The sequence below is a fragment of the Tupaia chinensis genome, unplaced genomic scaffold, assembly GCF_000334495.1.
Source record: "Tupaia chinensis unplaced genomic scaffold, TupChi_1.0 Scaffold000187_1, whole genome shotgun sequence".
Lineage (NCBI taxonomy): Eukaryota > Metazoa > Chordata > Mammalia > Scandentia > Tupaiidae > Tupaia > Tupaia belangeri.
The window spans coordinates 1,054,725-1,071,341 of record NW_006159662.1 but is presented as its reverse complement, the minus strand read 5'-3'; the positions used below and the strand labels follow the sequence as shown (position 1 = coordinate 1,071,341).

At 47.8% G+C, this 16,617-nt stretch overlaps 1 protein-coding gene across 6 annotated transcripts in view; it reads left to right on the top strand.

Annotated features, from left to right (window-relative positions):
• ARSG (arylsulfatase G) overlaps positions 1 to 16,617 on the top strand; it is a 141,413-nt gene that overhangs the window by 61,262 nt on the left and 63,534 nt on the right. The window contains exon 1 of one of the 6 annotated variants that reach the window (XM_027771149.1): positions 4,735 to 4,824. The exons of 4 other annotated variants lie outside the window; for them this stretch is intronic. The gene's annotated coding sequence lies outside the window, so the exon portion shown is untranslated. Of the gene's footprint in view, positions 1 to 4,734; positions 4,825 to 6,696; positions 6,807 to 16,617 lie in introns of those variants that run through there. One more of the 6 variants, XM_027771150.1, reaches the window with a different exon arrangement.

Here is a 16,617-nt window from a genome sequence, read left to right as displayed (position 1 = left end):
GGTGTCAGATACCTGTATTGTGTATGCTGTTCTTGTGTATGTTGTGTGTGTCCCTGAGTGTGAACGTATACATGTGTGTGTGTATGTTCAAGAGTGTGAGAAGGAAAGAGGAAATTTGCCCAGGATCATCCCAAGCTCAGCTACTGGGCATCTGTGTTGCAAAAGAATAGGAGTATAAGCAGATGAATGAAGAAATAAAGCACATCGAGATCACCGTTGGCTACCATATTTGCTGGTAGTGGACAAAGAGCCTGCGTCGCCATTATCAAAATGATCTCATGAAACAGCCTTCCGAGGAACGAGCCAGTGGTTTCCCATTGAACTGAAGGCAACATGGAGGCTGAGTTGAGCTGCTACTTTCTCATCTAAGATGTGTTTTGGCACCTTTCCAGTTACTACCTCCCGATCCTGGCCCTCTATACTCGTAGGTCACAGCAAATGACTTTAAAAATCTGTTTCTACCTCTTCGTCTTTAAATTGTGAATGGAGCATGGAGAGTTTTTATTCTGGTCACATAGCAATTTAGAGGGTTGCCACGGAAAGCCTCATCATCTATTCTAAATTCCTTGTAAAGGAAGGCTGGACATGGTTAACTCCGTAGTGTTATGTCTCTCCAGAGCTTTTATGGAAGTCTTTCCAGCGCTAACGCTCCCTGATTCTAATATACGTAATTTATGCCGTGGCAAGGGCTTTGGTTTCTGTCTGGCTGTGTCTTAATTTGCGTTGATTTTCTTGTTAACAAGGCTGCTGTAATGTCTGGCTCTGTATTTCCAGCTTTGCTTTACAACGTATTTTCAGACTTTAATTAGGACCCCTGTTGATGAACTGGCCTGAGCCTGCCCAGATAGACGTGGGGGAAACAACAGAAAAAAAACTTTCCAAATTAAACCACTTTATTGCTTATTAATTAATCCCTACCAAATGGAGACAGTGGCCAGGAGAGAGGAAGAGGTAATATACAAGTCAGTTCGTCGGGCTGCATTTTCAGGGGGACAGTGGGGAAGGTGTAATCAGGCTCTTGAAAGACTTAGAAAGAAAAGCAGTAAGACCGTTTCTGAGAATTAAGCTATGAACTTTAACACACTGTGGGGAGGGCATTGAGCCCTACAAACATCAGCTTAAGTGATTATGTGAAAAATGGCCTAGCACATTTTTTCCAACTAGATGACCTGAGGTTCTTTAAGTGTTGTTTGTTGGTTTACCAGATATTGCTGGAGCAGCCTCGCCCCTCCAGGGCACAGTACCTGGGTCTGGAACTCCAGCTCTGGGCTCCAGTCTTAGGGAACCTGCAGTCTGCAATGGAATTCGAAGCCCTAGACATGGACTTTCGCTCTTTCCAATGATGGCACTGTCAAACCAAAAAGAACAATTGCAAGTGGGAGCTATGAGTAAAAAGCAATTGTGTTGGTCTCATACAGCTAACGTCGAGTAAGGCTCAGACCCTAAGGAATGCAGTCAGACCCACCAGCAGCTTGGCCAGATGGAAATGACAACGTGTCTGCCAACCCTGGAAAGGCTGGGGCCTTTTATACCAGTTGTAGGGTTACAATATGTGTGGATTGCTTTTATGGAGTTGACATTGGACAAAGATAACAGAGGAGGGGCTAGGGACAGGTTTAGGTGACGGTTCATTAGCAGAAGCTTGTCTGAAGCAACTTATGGGCAGTGACAGTAGCCTATTCAGTAGGGTGTGTGGTCAGCCCAAAGGAGACTGCAGTCCTGGGATTATCTTGAGGAGTGTCTATGACATGCCACCAATGAGGAGTAACCATACCCAATACGCAGGCTGATCAGCTAAACTTATTTCCTCTTATTCTTCAGGCTCTGATTACTTTTTTAAAACTTTGTGTGGTCATCTTTTTCCTAAGTACGCTTTATCTTCACAGCATTAACGTGTCCAAAAAGAGACCATATTCAGGACACTTGTTAAAATTTGGCCAGCAAGGATGACCTTCAGGCAATGTATTTTTGGCACTGTCCAACCGTATTAATCAGCTCAAACTACTGTAACAAATAGCATAGACTGGGTAGCTTAAGTAATGACATTTATTTCTCACAGTTCTGGAGGTTAGATGCCCAAGATGAGGGTGCCAGCGTGATTTGGGTGAGGGCTCACTTGCTGACTTGCAAACGGATGCCTTCTTGCTGTATTCTCACATGGTGGACAGAGCATGCCTGCACTGTCTGTTCTCTCTTTTAATAAGAGCCCTTACTTCATCATGTCACCATGATGTTGTCTAAATCTCATGACCTCCAAAATGTTCCCCCTCCAAATATCATTGCATTGGGGTTAGAGCTCCTAAAGGACTTTTTCTGTGAGCCATTTGAATTCCTTCAGCATTAAGGAACACTGCACCTACCGGGGTATACTTTGGATTCTGATTTCCCTGTAACTTGTGTGCAGGAAGGAAACTTTTTTTTTTTTTGAAAGGTTTTTGCTATAGGGCATGTGCGCTCGCCAGACAGACAGAGAGAGACAGAGAGGCAGAAAGCGAGAAATCACCCCCGCAGGGGAGATGGCCACGCTGCAATCCCTGCTCCTCCATTTTCCTCTTGGGATCTTGAGTGCGCATGCACACGCGCCTGGCATGAGTTTCAAGCCACCAGGTCCGGGATGTGAACCGCGGTCGACTACAAGGAAGGAAACATTTTGACCACATGGACAATCTGGCTCTTGCGCTATCTTTGGAAGTCACTTGAAATAGCGTTCTGTGTCTTTCTTTTATTATTATTATTTTGGAGAGGTTTTTGCTATAGGGCGCATGCACTCGCCAGAAAGAGAGAGAGACAGAAAGTAAGAAATCACCCTCTAGGGGGGATGGCCAAGCCTCAATCCCTTCTCCTCCATTTTCCTCTCGGGATCTTGGGCACGCACGCACATGCGCCTGGCGTGAGTTTAAGCTACTGGGTCCAGGACTTGAACCATGGTCAACTACATGGGAGTCTAGTGACATAGCCATTATGCCAACTGCTGGTCCCTGCTTTATTATTTTTTTAAAGAATTATTTATTTCATTTTATTTCTTCTTACATTTTTTAATTCGACCAGAGAGACAGAGAAAGAGAAAGCAAGAAAACAAGCTGCCAGATCCGGGACTGAGACTGCACATAGCTGGCCAAATCAAGGCGTTGAGCTGGAGAGTCGTGTTGGGCATGGGGGATGGAGGGAAGGGTGGAGCTGTTTCAGAGCAAGAGTCCTACTGTCTGGACTCTGGGGACACATGGGGTGGTGTATTCGTTTTCTAGGGCTGCTATAAGATAGGCCACAATGTGAGTGACTTAAGCCACAAAGATTTATTTTCTCACTATCAAGGTGATGGCAGAGTCCACTCCCTCCGAAGCACTAGGGGACGTTCCTGCCTTTTCTTGGTCAGTTTCTGCTAGCCCCAGGCATCCCTGGGGTTGTGGCCGCATAACCTCAGTCTCTGCCTTTGTCTCCCCATGGCCATCCTTGTGTTTCTGTTTTTCACATAGCCTTCTTCTCTCTGGGATGCTCTGCTCTTCTAAAAAAGACAACAATGATATTGGACAACTAGTCCCCTCCAGTGTGCTCTCGTCTTAACTAAGGACATCTGCAATGACCAGATGTCCAAATGAGGTCCCAGTGTAAGGTGCTGGGCATGAGGACTTCAGCATATCTTTTGGGGGACACAGCCCAACCCATAGCAGGCAGTCATGACTCAGAAGACTGAGAAGGGGGTTGTCAAGCCAGAGCTAGGTGGATTATGGTGCCTGAGTGAAAGGAAGTTCCAGAAGATGTGGGAAAATGAGGAGCCATGGCTGATCAGAGTGCCAGTGTGGGCTAGAGAGAGTGATTCAGGTGGGGATCCATAGCCAGTTGTCTGGGTGGCATCACCAGGAATGAGGCCAGGAGTGGCAGAAAGACTTGAAGGTGCTACCTCAGTTTCTAGCCTGGTTGGCTGGGATGGGGCTGGACATGGGCTTTTGGAAGGAGGACCCAGTGTGGTGCTGTGTATGTTGGGGCTGAGGTGACCTGTGACATACGTGTGGCAGTGAACTGGATGGCAGTGTTGCCCGGCAGTAGCCAGGTACCGCTCATCCCCGAATTCCACTCCTTCATGCCCTGCTCACTTGCTGCTCCCCCATACTAGAATGTTCTCTGTCTCCCCATTTAGCTATTGACCACATTGCAGCTAATCATGGGGACCACTGTGAGTTTTAAAAGCCTACTCGGCCCCCTGCACTCGGTCCTCTGCTCAGCACTTTCTGAGCACTGCATTATTGAGTTCCACAAATAACCTAGTGAGGTGGGGCTGGACGTGCCCACTTGGCAGATGAAGATACCGAGACGTAGGTTAAGTTGCAGTTTAGTCTCCCGTTATAGAATGTTCAGGCCATGGTTAGGGTTGTGGCCTCGTGGTTAAGGGAGCAGGGTCCCACATGGCTGACCACAGTTCAAATCCTGACCCTTGTGGCTTGAAAACACACCAGGCACGTCTGTGTGCATGCTGCAAATCCTGACAGGATGGAGAAATGGGACAGGAGGGAGTGCAGCACGACTGCACCCCATTGGGGGCACTTTCTCCTTCACTATTTCTCTGTCTGTCTCTGGCAAGTTAAAAAAAAAAAAAGAACGTTGGGGCCAGATTTAAGCCCAGGTTTGTCCATTTTTCAAGCCTTCCTATCACTCTACTCCCTCAGCACTTGCTTTCTGTTTCTCTGATGAGCCTCATCTTATTTTATCTTGTTACCCACGTATGTCTTGGCACTTCTAAGAACATGTAAAGCTCTTTGCTGAAAAGGCTGTAGGTTTTTTCCCTGTAGCTCCCAGCTAGCCCTGTTGAACTGAAGGCTCAGCTCCCAGGTGAGGGGTTGAGGTGGGGGTGACATGCATGTGTGTGCTGAGTGAGGGGTTGAGGTGGGGTGACATGCATGTGTGTGCTGAGTAAAGGGAGGAATGTCCAATGGCGTCTTCATGTCTTCCCGTCTAGCTGCTGGAGAGGTTAAGTCTTGGTGCCTTCAGAGAACCCAGTTGAGCAGGCCAGTATCCAGGCAGTTTATAGTTGTCCTGTCAGACTGGAAGAACCAGGTCTCATCTGGCTGAGCGCAGGGCCCGAGCTGCTGACAGTGGAGAAGCAGTGTCCCGAGATCGGGGGCTGGACCCTAGGGCAGAAGTGGAAAAAGGCAGACACACCCATGCCCGTGTGGAACTCCATTCTAGATAAGGGCCCATGCAGCAAGCAAAGAGACAACTCTGTGAAGAAGGTCAGATCAAATACAGTGAGAACAGGGACCAGGCAGAACAGAGGTGCAGTGTGAAGTGCTGGGTCAGGAGAGACCTCCTGGAGGAGGCAAAATCTGAACCAAGACCCAGCTGACAAGAAGGGGCTGGCCACATGGAGATCAGAGCTGAGTATTCCAAACAGGGGGCATGGAAGAGGTCTGAGGCAGGAACGAGCTTGGGATTTCTAGGAAGAGCAGTTCAAACGGTGTGCCTGGAGAGGGGAAAGCTTCCGGGCATGGGGCTGAGGCTGGGCAGGCCCAGATTGCTGGGGCAGCCAGTTCCCACCTGTCCTGTGTGCAAGGAGATTAACGACATTCATGCCTGCACCAAGGCTGAGGCCATCTGTGGTGGAGGTATCCATCCTTGGGCTCCAACTGGGATGCCTGGCATCCTACCCTCAGGGCTCCCTCCGTTAGGGGATTGCTCTCCCCAGAACAGTGCAGGGCACAGGCAGCACAAGCATGGGACGGCCCTGGTGCCTGCAGGTGCCTGGAGCCCCACCTGACTGCCTCAGGAAACCGATAAGCCATGTGGGCCTATCTGTGTGCTCCAGCTCCCTGGCTGGGAGGCTCTGATAGAAGGCCTGCAGACCGCGGTGATGACTTCAGATCAACTTTGCCATGAGAGCCCACTCGAGAGTTTCTAGCCAGAGACTAATGTTGGCTGATAAACGTTGTTTTAAGATGACTCCGGCTGCCCAATGGAAAGTGAGGGTGGGGGGCCAGGTGTGAGAATCAGAAGTGGGGAGTGGGGCTGCTCTGTACAGCTGGGCAGGCTGTGTGCTGCTCAGCTCCACCATGGTAGGAACAATACTCACTAGGGCTGTAGCACATGGCGGCCCAGGGAGGCAATCTAGAGACTGTGGCAGTGGTCGGTACAAGAGATGGTAGTTTGGACTCGGATATTGGCAGGTCGATGGAACGAAATGGATACGTGCTGGATCTATTTGGAGGTAGAGTCGATAGCAGATGCTAAGAGTTTGGCTCTGGAGAGGGATGAGGGGAAGAGAGGAACGTCGGGTGACCCTTTGACTTGAGATATACTATAGATGGGGGCTATTTACTGAGATAAGGAAGGTTGTTAGCTGAGGAGCTGGCATGCTGGGAAAAATCTAAAGAACTAGATAAACTTGCAGAGAACAGCAAAAGAAGCAACTCTTTATCACGCGGGAGCAATGTCTGGGGCCCTGAGACCAGCGAGCGTTTCTTCCCTAGCTCTGGAAAGCCTAGTGAACTGAGAGGTGACTGGAGTTTAAGGGAGGGGTGGTGCTGTTGTGCAGGGCCAGCTCTGAGGGCATGTGGCCCAGGAAGTTGCACAGGGGCCCCCACTCAGAAGGACGCTGGGCTTGGTTTAACGCCCTGTTGTCGCCGTCTTGAAATGCGTAGTGATCGCGAACAAGGGGCCCTACAAATTGTGCAGCTGGTCCTGCTGTGTTAGAGAACGATGCCACCGATAAGCCCGGGCCGGCCCGTGCAGAACTACTCAAACCAGAATGAATCCAGGGGCGACAGATGCTTCTGACTTAATGTATGTGAAGTGCTTGGAAAAGTGCCTGGATTAGAGTAAGTGTTTCATAAACATTCGCTGGGAGAGTCATCAGAATTATTATGAGGACCATTTAGGCATGTGAGCTGGGAGGGTTCTTGGGTTTCAATCAGGAGGAAAGAATCAGAAGACGCAAGCTGGGTAGAAACGTGTGCGTCGGAAGCGAAGATGTGAGCCATAGGTGGAATTCAGTTTGGAATGACATGAGAAGCGGTTGCTACCTGCCTGCCAGCAGCATGGACATCCGGGGCCCTGGATTTTCCCCAGGGGGTTGGTCCCTGTGGCTTCAGCATGTCTAGCTGCTGCAGCTGCTTCGGAAGAAACCAGTGCCTGGGAGTGGTTACCCCAGGCACCCAGCCAGGGTGGGAAGGACAAGGCTGCACGGGCTTCTTCCAGCCTCTAGGGAATCGAGGGTCAGAAAGGAAGTGCTGGTGGTGGGGTCAGCCAGAGCTGCGAGTCCAGGAGCTCCTGCAGACCCGGAAGGGAGGGCCTCGCCCAGCTGGTCAAACCCAGCACTGCATGTTGGTGCGCACGCCGCTGTCCCTGCCCTCATTCTGTCAGATGGAGGGATCACACAGCCGGCTTCCAAGAGAGTGGCTTCGGGGCCGGGCCAGGCTTCCAGACGGTCAGGGCTGGGATCTCAGTGTGCAATTTTGCTGCTCCCTGATGGAATCCTTTCTTTGCCTTTCTTTGCTGCCTTAAAAACTGGTATCAAGGAATTAGTCCGTCTTCTGGGATAAAGGCCCAGGTCTCCTTTAGCAAGACTTACTTGTGTTGTTTTAAAGCAAGGAGGGGCCAGCCCCGTAGCCTAGTGGTTAAGGTGGTTAAGGGCCTGAGTCCTTGACCCAGGACCTTGAAAAATAAGGTGGGTGCACGTGCATGCATGCCCCAAATCCCAAAAGAATGGAGAAATGGAAGATAAGGGATTGAGGAGTGACTGTGCCCCATCAGGGAGTACTCTTTCTCTCTCCCTCTCTCTGCTGAGTACATACATTCCGGCAACTTTTACAAATTAAAAAAATTTAAAAAGGCAAAGAAGATAGTGGTGTAAGCCACTGAGCACACATTTGGTAGCACCCCCCCCCATTTGGCGCCCCCCCCCCCCCCCGATATTGCCTAGAGAGAGAGCCCAACGTTATTCTGGCTGTGTGCTGAGTAACAAACCACCCCCAACTCACCTGAAAACAAGCACCGCTTTATTACAGCTCACCATTTAATGGTCAGAAATTCAGGCACTTCTGACTGGGCAATTTTTATTTTCCACTTTGTGTTGACTAAGGCTGCTCCTTGGAATTGAGCAAGCAGACCGTGAGACTAGGAGGTCTGAGATGGCCTTACTCACGTGGCTGACATCTCGATGGGAGGGCCTCCACTGGGTCCTGGGCCAGAGTGCCTCTCTAGCATGGCGATTTCCAGATAGTCTGACCTCTTCTGTGGCTGCTCACAGGGTGCTTCTAGAGAGGAAGTGCTCATTGAGAGGCTTGTGAGGCCGGAGCCCAGGCACCCACACGGTTGCTTTCTTCCATGTTTTCTTATGGTCAAAGTTGTCAGAAGCCTGCCTAGACCAGATTCAAAGGCAGGGGACACAGGCCCCATTCTCAGTGGGAGGCATGTGGAGGAACTGGTGTCCCTCTCTAATCTGCCCTAACTATGAAAACAAAGAATGACAGTTCAGTGTGGTAAGGGGCTTGCCAGAAGATGTACAGTTACAGGAGCAGGTGGTTGGGGCTGGGCTGATTCTGCACAGGCATCGCGGAGTTGGGGCGGGGTGGGGGGGGTTCTGCAGGAAGGAACGGGAGAAAGCATTGGGGAAGCTATCACAGAAGTGGTAACATTTCAACTTCTGGACTAGGCCTCAACGATAGGTGGGCCTGTCCGTCATTGTAAGGTGGGACAGTGGGGAGAGGTGTTCCCAGTGGTGGGAACAGCATCTACAAAGGCACAGAGGTATGAGAATAAGAGGTGTGTTGGAAGCACAGGATGTGAAGGAGTCGAGGGCAGCAGATAAGCCCAGAGGAGCAGGCAGAGGGAGGCTGCACTCTTTAGTCTGGGATTGGTGGGATCACACGTGCATTTTAGAAGGACATTTGTGTCGGCGTGGAAGATGAGCTGAAGAAGCAGGAAGACCAAGCTCTTGTTGTAATTTTGACTCTGACTCCTAAGGGTCTCTGTGGAGGCAGTGATGGTGGGTGGCGGAAGGAGGCAGGTAGGGTGAGGAAAAGTCAGGTAGCTACTTGAACTTGACGACTGCTGATGTGAGGAGTGAGCTGGAAGGAAGGATGCAGGTGGGGTGCAGAGCGTCTGGTGGTACCGCTTGCCAAGATGGCTGCCGAGAGCAGGTCTGGGAGGCGAGGACGATGAGGGAGCTCTGGCTTCCTGTGTGTAAGGCGTGGGGGTGGGGAGATGCTCAGGAGGGAGGGAGGTAGGGTGGTGTCTGCATTGAGTCTGAGCCAGGAATACAGAGTTGGAAATCATCAGCTTTTAGGCATCGGCTTAGGGAGCAGGACTGTCTGAGACTCCCAAGGAGTATGTGAGTATCTACGAGTAAAAGAGTCTGGACAGGGGCCCAGAGACCTCCGTGCCTCAGAGATGGAAAAAAGAGAGCAAGCCCACAATGGAGGAAGAAGGGCTGAAGACAGGTCTCCTGGAAGGCAACAGAGGAGGGTTCCTTGAAGGAGGGAGCTTCTGAGTGGGAGACTAGAAGGCAGGGAGCTGGATGGAGGAGGTGGGGAGCAAGGTGGGGGCTCTTCTTCCAGGTGTGTGCATTCCTAGATCAGGCAAGGCTTGCTCAAGGGACCTCAGGGCCGTTGCGTGCAGCCTCCTGTCTCCAGGCCGGTCTTACTCAGATGCCTGGTTTTGCTCTTGAAGATTTCCAAGGCAGGGGGCTCCCTGGCATCCCCGAATAGACCCTGCCGGTGTTTCATCTTCTTATTTCAAGGGGGTCTTCCCATGGCCAATAAGTAGCTCCCCCAGTTCACATCTAGCTGTATGTGGAGCTATGCATGCACATGTATGTACAGGTCTGTGTGTGTGTGTGTGCCCGTCATACCTGTCTTTGGATGAATAAACCTCAAGGTCTCTTCTCATTCCTAGGCCAGTGCCTTAGTCTCACCTCCTTTGTTCTGGACTTGGGAGACCAGGCATTTTCCCTCTAGTTGAAAGTATCACTCTGTTTCTTGGGATTCTGCCCCTAGACTAGCTGTAAAGTGGTTGAGTTTCTCCTGCCCCTTCCATTTGACATTTTTTTTCTTTAGGGAGATTTTTTTAGCAAAAAAAAAAAAAAACTATAGTGCTTGTGTACTTGCTGGAGAGAAAGAGAAAGACAGAGTGTCAGAAAGCAAGAAGTCACCCTTCCCCCCCCAGGGGTGATGGCCACACCACAATCCCTTCTCTCCAGTCTCCTTTTGGATGTTGGGCATGCACACACACAGGCCCAATATGAGTTTCAAGCCACCAGGTCCAGGACTTGAACTGCAGTCAGCCATGTGGGAGTCTAGCACCTTAACCACTACTCTACGTGCTGACTGTCCTCCCCTTTGACTTTTGAGACAGTCTCTGGACTTCCTAATGGAGGAAGTGAGGCTTAATGGCCCCTTCGAGGAGTTGGCATTGGATAGGCTGGGTCCGAAGGGTGCCCTTAGGTATCTTTTAAAACCTGCCATGTCTGGGAGCATCAACTGGAACAAAATGCCTGGGTATAGATTGTGACCCTGTTGCTTCTGGCAGCACAAAGCAACTAATTAACCCCCCTGCCTCAGTTTCCTCATCTGTGGGTGGGAATCCTTATTATAGCCCATCCAGGGCTGCTAGGAGCATTGTAACAACTAAGTGGCCCCGTCTAGTGCGCCTGTGGGTAGTTTGTGCTGAACAAGTGGTTGTCACTATTAATAGAGACCTGGCAATGACCTCATAGGGCTTTTGTTTGAAAACTAAATCCTACGGTAATTAAGGACAGAGACTTTCTTTGCTTCCTTCTTCTTTTAAAAATTTTTTAAATGTTTATTGTATGCGTGCTGGAGAACATGTGTGCACACATGCAGCGAGAGAGAGAAGTGCCTTTGACAGGATCTCATCACACTGGGACCCCCTTTCCCTGGCCCTCCAGCTTGCCAGGATCTTGGACACACATTCACAGACCTGGGATATTTTTAGCTGAACCTAGGGATCCGAACCCCCTAGTTGGCCAGCACCATAGTCTAGTTTGCTACCGACCATGCCACCAGGCCAGGCCCTTCTCTACTTCCTTAGCTCCCATCACAGAGTCTGCCCTTGGTTACTGTTGCTGCTCAGTAAATATTTTTGGAAACAAAGAAGGAAATGTCAGATGACCTTCTTGGTTATATGTAAAGAACGCTTTCATGTGAGGACCTCCTGACACTCAGCTTCATAACGCTGTGGCTTCTGGCTTCTTCTTGAGAAGTTCCTCTTGGTCTGGAAGGCTTGTTTTTTGTTTGTTTGTTTTAAATTGAAATGATACTGACATAACATAAAATTAGCCATTGTAAACAGTTGTAAGTCTTTATTTATTTATTTATTTTTGGAGAGTTTTTTGCTATAGGGCGCATGCGCTCGCCAGAAAGAGAGAGACAGAGAGACAGAAAGCGAGAAATCACCCCCAGGAGGGATGGCCACGCTGCAATCCCCTCTCCTCCATTCTCCTCTTGGGATCTTGGGCACACAAACACATGCACCCAGCATGAGTTTAAGCCACTGGGTCCGGGACTCGAACCATAGTCAACTACATGGGAGTCCAGTGACATGGCCATTACGCCAGCTGCTGGTCCCTACAGCTCTTAACAATTCAATGGCATTCAGCTCATCCAGCATGTGCCACCACCTCCTCTGTTTCAAATAATTTTCATCATCCCCAAAGGAAACCTCACATCCATTAGCCAGTTACTCCCCAGTCTCCCCTCCCTCCAGCCCCTGGCAAACTCCAATATTCTTTCCATCTCTATGGATTTACTAATTCTGGGATATTTCAAATGCATGATTTTGTACTAGATGTAACTTGTTGTGTCTGGTTTCTTTTACGTAGCATAACGTTTTCACGGTTCATCCATATTGTAACAGGTGACAGTACTTTGTCCCTTTTCATGGCTAAATAATATTCCATTGTCTAGCTATACCACAGTTTGTTCATCTGTTGATGGACCTATTTCACCTGTTGGTGACTATGAATAATTCTGTGGTGAATATGTGTGTATAATTATTTGTTTGCGTACCCAATTTCAATTCTTCTGGGTAAGGAGCCTCAGAAGCAGAATTACTTTTTTTTTTTTTTTTTTTTGCTATAGGGCATGTGCACTTGCCAGAGAGAGAGTAAGGGGGGGAGAGAGAGAGAGAAAGAGAGGGGGGAGAGAGAAAGAGAGAGAGAGATCACCTCTTTTGGGGGAATGGCCATGCTGCAACCCCTTCTCCTTCATCTGGACCATGCTAACAGTGGTGTGGGATCCAGCTGCCTTAACCGCCATGCCTCCAGTTGGTCCAGGCTTTTTTGCTTTTTAAAATTTTGCTAGAAGATGCATGCACTTGCAAGAGAGAGTCAGAGAGAGTAGGAAAGAGAGAACGCATCCCAGTGGGGTGTGGTTATGTTGTAATCCCTTCTTCTCTGTTCTCCGTTCTGTCAGGATTTGGGACACACATGCACATATTCCTGGCGTGGTTTTTTTTTTTTTAGTTTTTGCTATAGGGCACATTGTGCCTGTCAGAGTGAGACAGAGGGAGGGAAAGTGAGAAATCACCCCCCAGGGGATGACCATGCCACAATCCCATCTTCTCCATTCTCCTGTGTGGGCTTCGTTCCACGTGCCCTGGGCGTGTTTTTAAAGCCACAGGGTCCAGGACTGGATCTGAGCATTCGGCGATGTGGGATCCAGTGCCTCAAACACTACACCACCTGCTGGCCCATGTTTTTCAATCCATGGGGTCTGTGTGATCAACCATGTGAGAGCTGGCTCCCTTTAAACACTATCCCATGGGGTTGCCCTGGTCTGAAGATTTTAAAGCAGTTTTTGTTTTTTTAATGTTCTGTAGACTTCAATGTAATATATGCATGTGTGTGTGTGTGTGTGTGTGTATCCACACACACACACACACACACATACACACATACATATATGTACATATATACACATATATGTACATGTGTGTATATTATATTACTATATTATATATAATATTTTATATTATATATATATGTATATATGAAAAGAGGAAGATCAAAGAAAGGAAAGAAAAGGTTAGGAAAGGGAAAGAAAAAGAAGGCTTCTACTCTGTTGCTTTGCAGACCTTACTGTGCTCCAGGGCCATCACCTCTTCAGACACCAAGGTCATAGCGAAGGGCAGGGGCTCTGTCCCACTCACTGTAACCAGGTAGGATAGCTCCACGGGGCATCTCCAAGGAGTGGAAAGCACTGAAGAAGCTTGGTCCTGGTGACCAAAGAGGGGCTGCTTAGCCAACATCATAGAGAATCCATTTGGAACATTCCCAAAATATTCCCCAAAGATGTTGGTTTTTAGAACTGAGATCCAGTCAAGGATTGTGTATTAGATTTGTTTCTGTCGCTCTGGTCTTCTTTAATGTAAAATTTCCCTACCCCCAAATCTTTTTTTTTTCCCCATGAGACTGGCTTTTTGAAAACTAGACTAGATGTCTTGCAGAGTTGTCTAGATACTGGCTTGTTGAATTATTTCCTCACGGTGTCATTTAATTTGTTCTTCTAGCTGTATTTCCTGCAACCTGGAAATTAGGTCCAGAGGTTTAATTAGATTCAGGTTAAATGTTTTTGGCACAATTCCTTGATGTTATAAACTTCATATTGCATCCCATCAGGAGACAGGCAAGGTCAGGGTGCCCATTATTAGTGACACCAAATTTAATCCCTTGTAAGGTTGTGGTTGCCAGCTTGGTGCAATTCATGAGTGGCCCAAGGGTGACACTGTGTGAGTTTGATCACCTCCCAAAGTATATATTGGTCATCAGTTTTTAAATGGGGGAGTAGTTGCTGAAATGCTGATTTCCTGAGCCTACCATTCCTTCCACACCTGCTGGCTGTCATCCTTCCATAAAATGCTGCTCTCTCTCATCACTTAGCAAGGACTATGGGTCATTCTGAAGTGTCAGAATAAATGTTTAATGTCTTCTCTTTCATTAGAAAATTTTAGGATAGGGAGTTGGTAGAATGTTCTCCAATGGTGACAGTTTTTGTTTTTTTTTTGAGTGTCAATATGGACTCACAGATTTGTATTTATTCATGACTTACAATTAATTATAAAAAGCATTCTTTTTGATGTCCAAATTGTGCTAAATTTGGCCATTAAGAGCTCCTTCAAGCTGGATTCTGGGGCTTTGCTTTCTGGCACAAGATGTCTCAGACTCCTGGGTACTTTCTCTTCCTTAAACCCCAAATTACCAATTTCTCTAAGATTTGATTCCTTGTATTGTGGAAGGGTATTTGGAATGAAGACTGGGGTGAAGGTGTGCTTATTGATATAAGAGCATCAGTGCTCCTAGGCCCTTTCAGTGGGTAGTAGTTAGGAAATATGTATTTTTAAAAATTAATTATTTAATTTATTATTATTATTTAATTTGCTATGGGGAACATGCACTCACCAGAGAGAGACAGAGAGAGAGCAAGCAAGTAAGAAAGCAAGTTACCTGGTTCAGGACTCGATCTGCTGGGGGAGTGTGGGAGTCCAGTGCCTTAACCACCATGCCACTTGTTGGCTCCCAAAATGTATTTTTTCTTTAAATCACAGGTTTATGACATTTTTATTAATTTTAACATTATATATTTTTCTTAACTTTTATTTTGTATCTTTATCTTACACTGAAAATCTTAGTTGCCGGTTAGGAACATTAGTTATATTACTTATTCTATATTCTACCATGGATATTAAATAGTTTCAAAACCTCAATATCCATATTTTTTTCAACTGCTACTGAGTGAGGTTTGCACCTTCTATGCTGCAATCCCATCTCCATCTCTCCTTCCTTTTGGGATTTTGGGCACATGCACATGTGCCCACTGTGTTTTTCATGCCACTGGGTCTGGGACTTGAACCACACAGTCAGCCATGTGGGATCTGGCTGCCCTAACCAGCAGGCCATGGAGCTGGCCCAAGTTTTTTATTTTTCATTTTTTCCGCTATAGGGCGCGTGTGCTTGCCAGAGAGACAGAAAGCGAGAAATCACCCCCCGGGGGGATGGTCACACCGCAATCCCTTCTCCTCCATTCTCCTCTCGGGATCCTGGGCACGCACGCACACGTGCCCGGCATGAGTTCTAAGCCACCGGGTCTGGGACGTGAACCCAGACATAGCCATGGGAGTCCAGCGACATAGCCATTATGCTAACTGCTGGTTCCCTTTTTTTTTTTTATTTTTTATTAAGGGTCCACTTGTTTTTCTTTTACAATTGAGTCTTACTTTTTGACTATATCAAATATTTGTGTGGTACAAAAGTCAAAGCTCAACTAAAAATCCTGCCTTTCCTCCTCCCCCTCGTGTTCCAGTCTGCTCTATTGCTAATAACAGAAAGTCTCTGAGTCTGGGTAACTTAAGAGAATGGCAGCTCATTCAGTTCCCAGGTCCAGGATCCAAGGCTGCATCTGAGGGGAGGCCGGGGTTCTTGTGGAATCCTGAGACTTCCAGGCAGGAGGACAGGAGAGGAGCACCAGGGTCCAATCTCTGTTCTGGTCACATTTCCCACTCCTTACACTTTCACCGAAGTCAACCAGAGGGGTCCCCGCCACTCACTTAGGCACTCCCAAGAGCCCTACCTTTCAACACCAAACTTACAACTAAGTTCTAACACAAGAATTTGTTTGGTATCCCCAAACTCCAGCATCCCACATGCCATTTCTCTTTAATTTTTGTGGGAAAACATATTTTTTAAAATTAGTTTCTGATTTATCCTTTGAGTGTTTTCTTTAGCAAAAATAAGAATATCTTGGGGGCCAGCAGGTGGCATGGTGGTTGAGGTGCCATACTCCCACGTGGTCAACTGTGGTTCGAGTCCCAGACTTGGCAGCTTGCTTTCTCACTTTGCCTCTCTCACTCCCTGTCTCTCTGGTGATTATAGCAAATTAAATAATAACAATAATAATAAGTTAATTAATTAATTATTTTTAAAGAGGTTTTTGTGTGCTTTTTTGAGTTTGTTGGTTTGTCTGTTTGCTGTAGGGCACATGCACTCTCCAGAAAGACAGAGAGCAGAGAGAGACAAAAAGCGAAAAATCAGACCCCAGGATGGATGGCCATGCCACAGTCCCTTCTCCTACATTCTCCTCTTGGGATTTTGGGCATGCATGCACATGTATTTGGTGTGTTTTAAGCCGCTGGGTCTAGGACTCGAACCACGGTCAACTACGTTGGAGTCCAGTGATGTAACCATTACACCATCTGCTGGTCCCATAAATAAATAATAATTTTTTGAGGGAATTTTGCTATAGGACATGTGCACTCTCCAGAGAGACAAAGCGACAGAAAGCGAGAAATCATATCCCAGGGGTTGGGCATGCCTCAATCCCTTCTCCTCCAGTCACCTCTCAAGATTTTGGGCACACACACACACACACACACACACACACACACACACATCTGGCATGAGTTTCAAGCCACTGGGTCCAGGACTCCAACTGTGTTGGACTACGTGAAAATCCAGTGACACAACCATTATGCCATCTCCTGGTCCCAAAAAAAAATTCTTAAAAAAGGGACCAGCAGTTAGCATAATGGCTATATCACTGGACTCCCACGTAGTCGACCGCGATTCGCGTCCCAGACTCAGTGGCTTAAAACTCACGCCGGGCGCGTGTGCGTGCA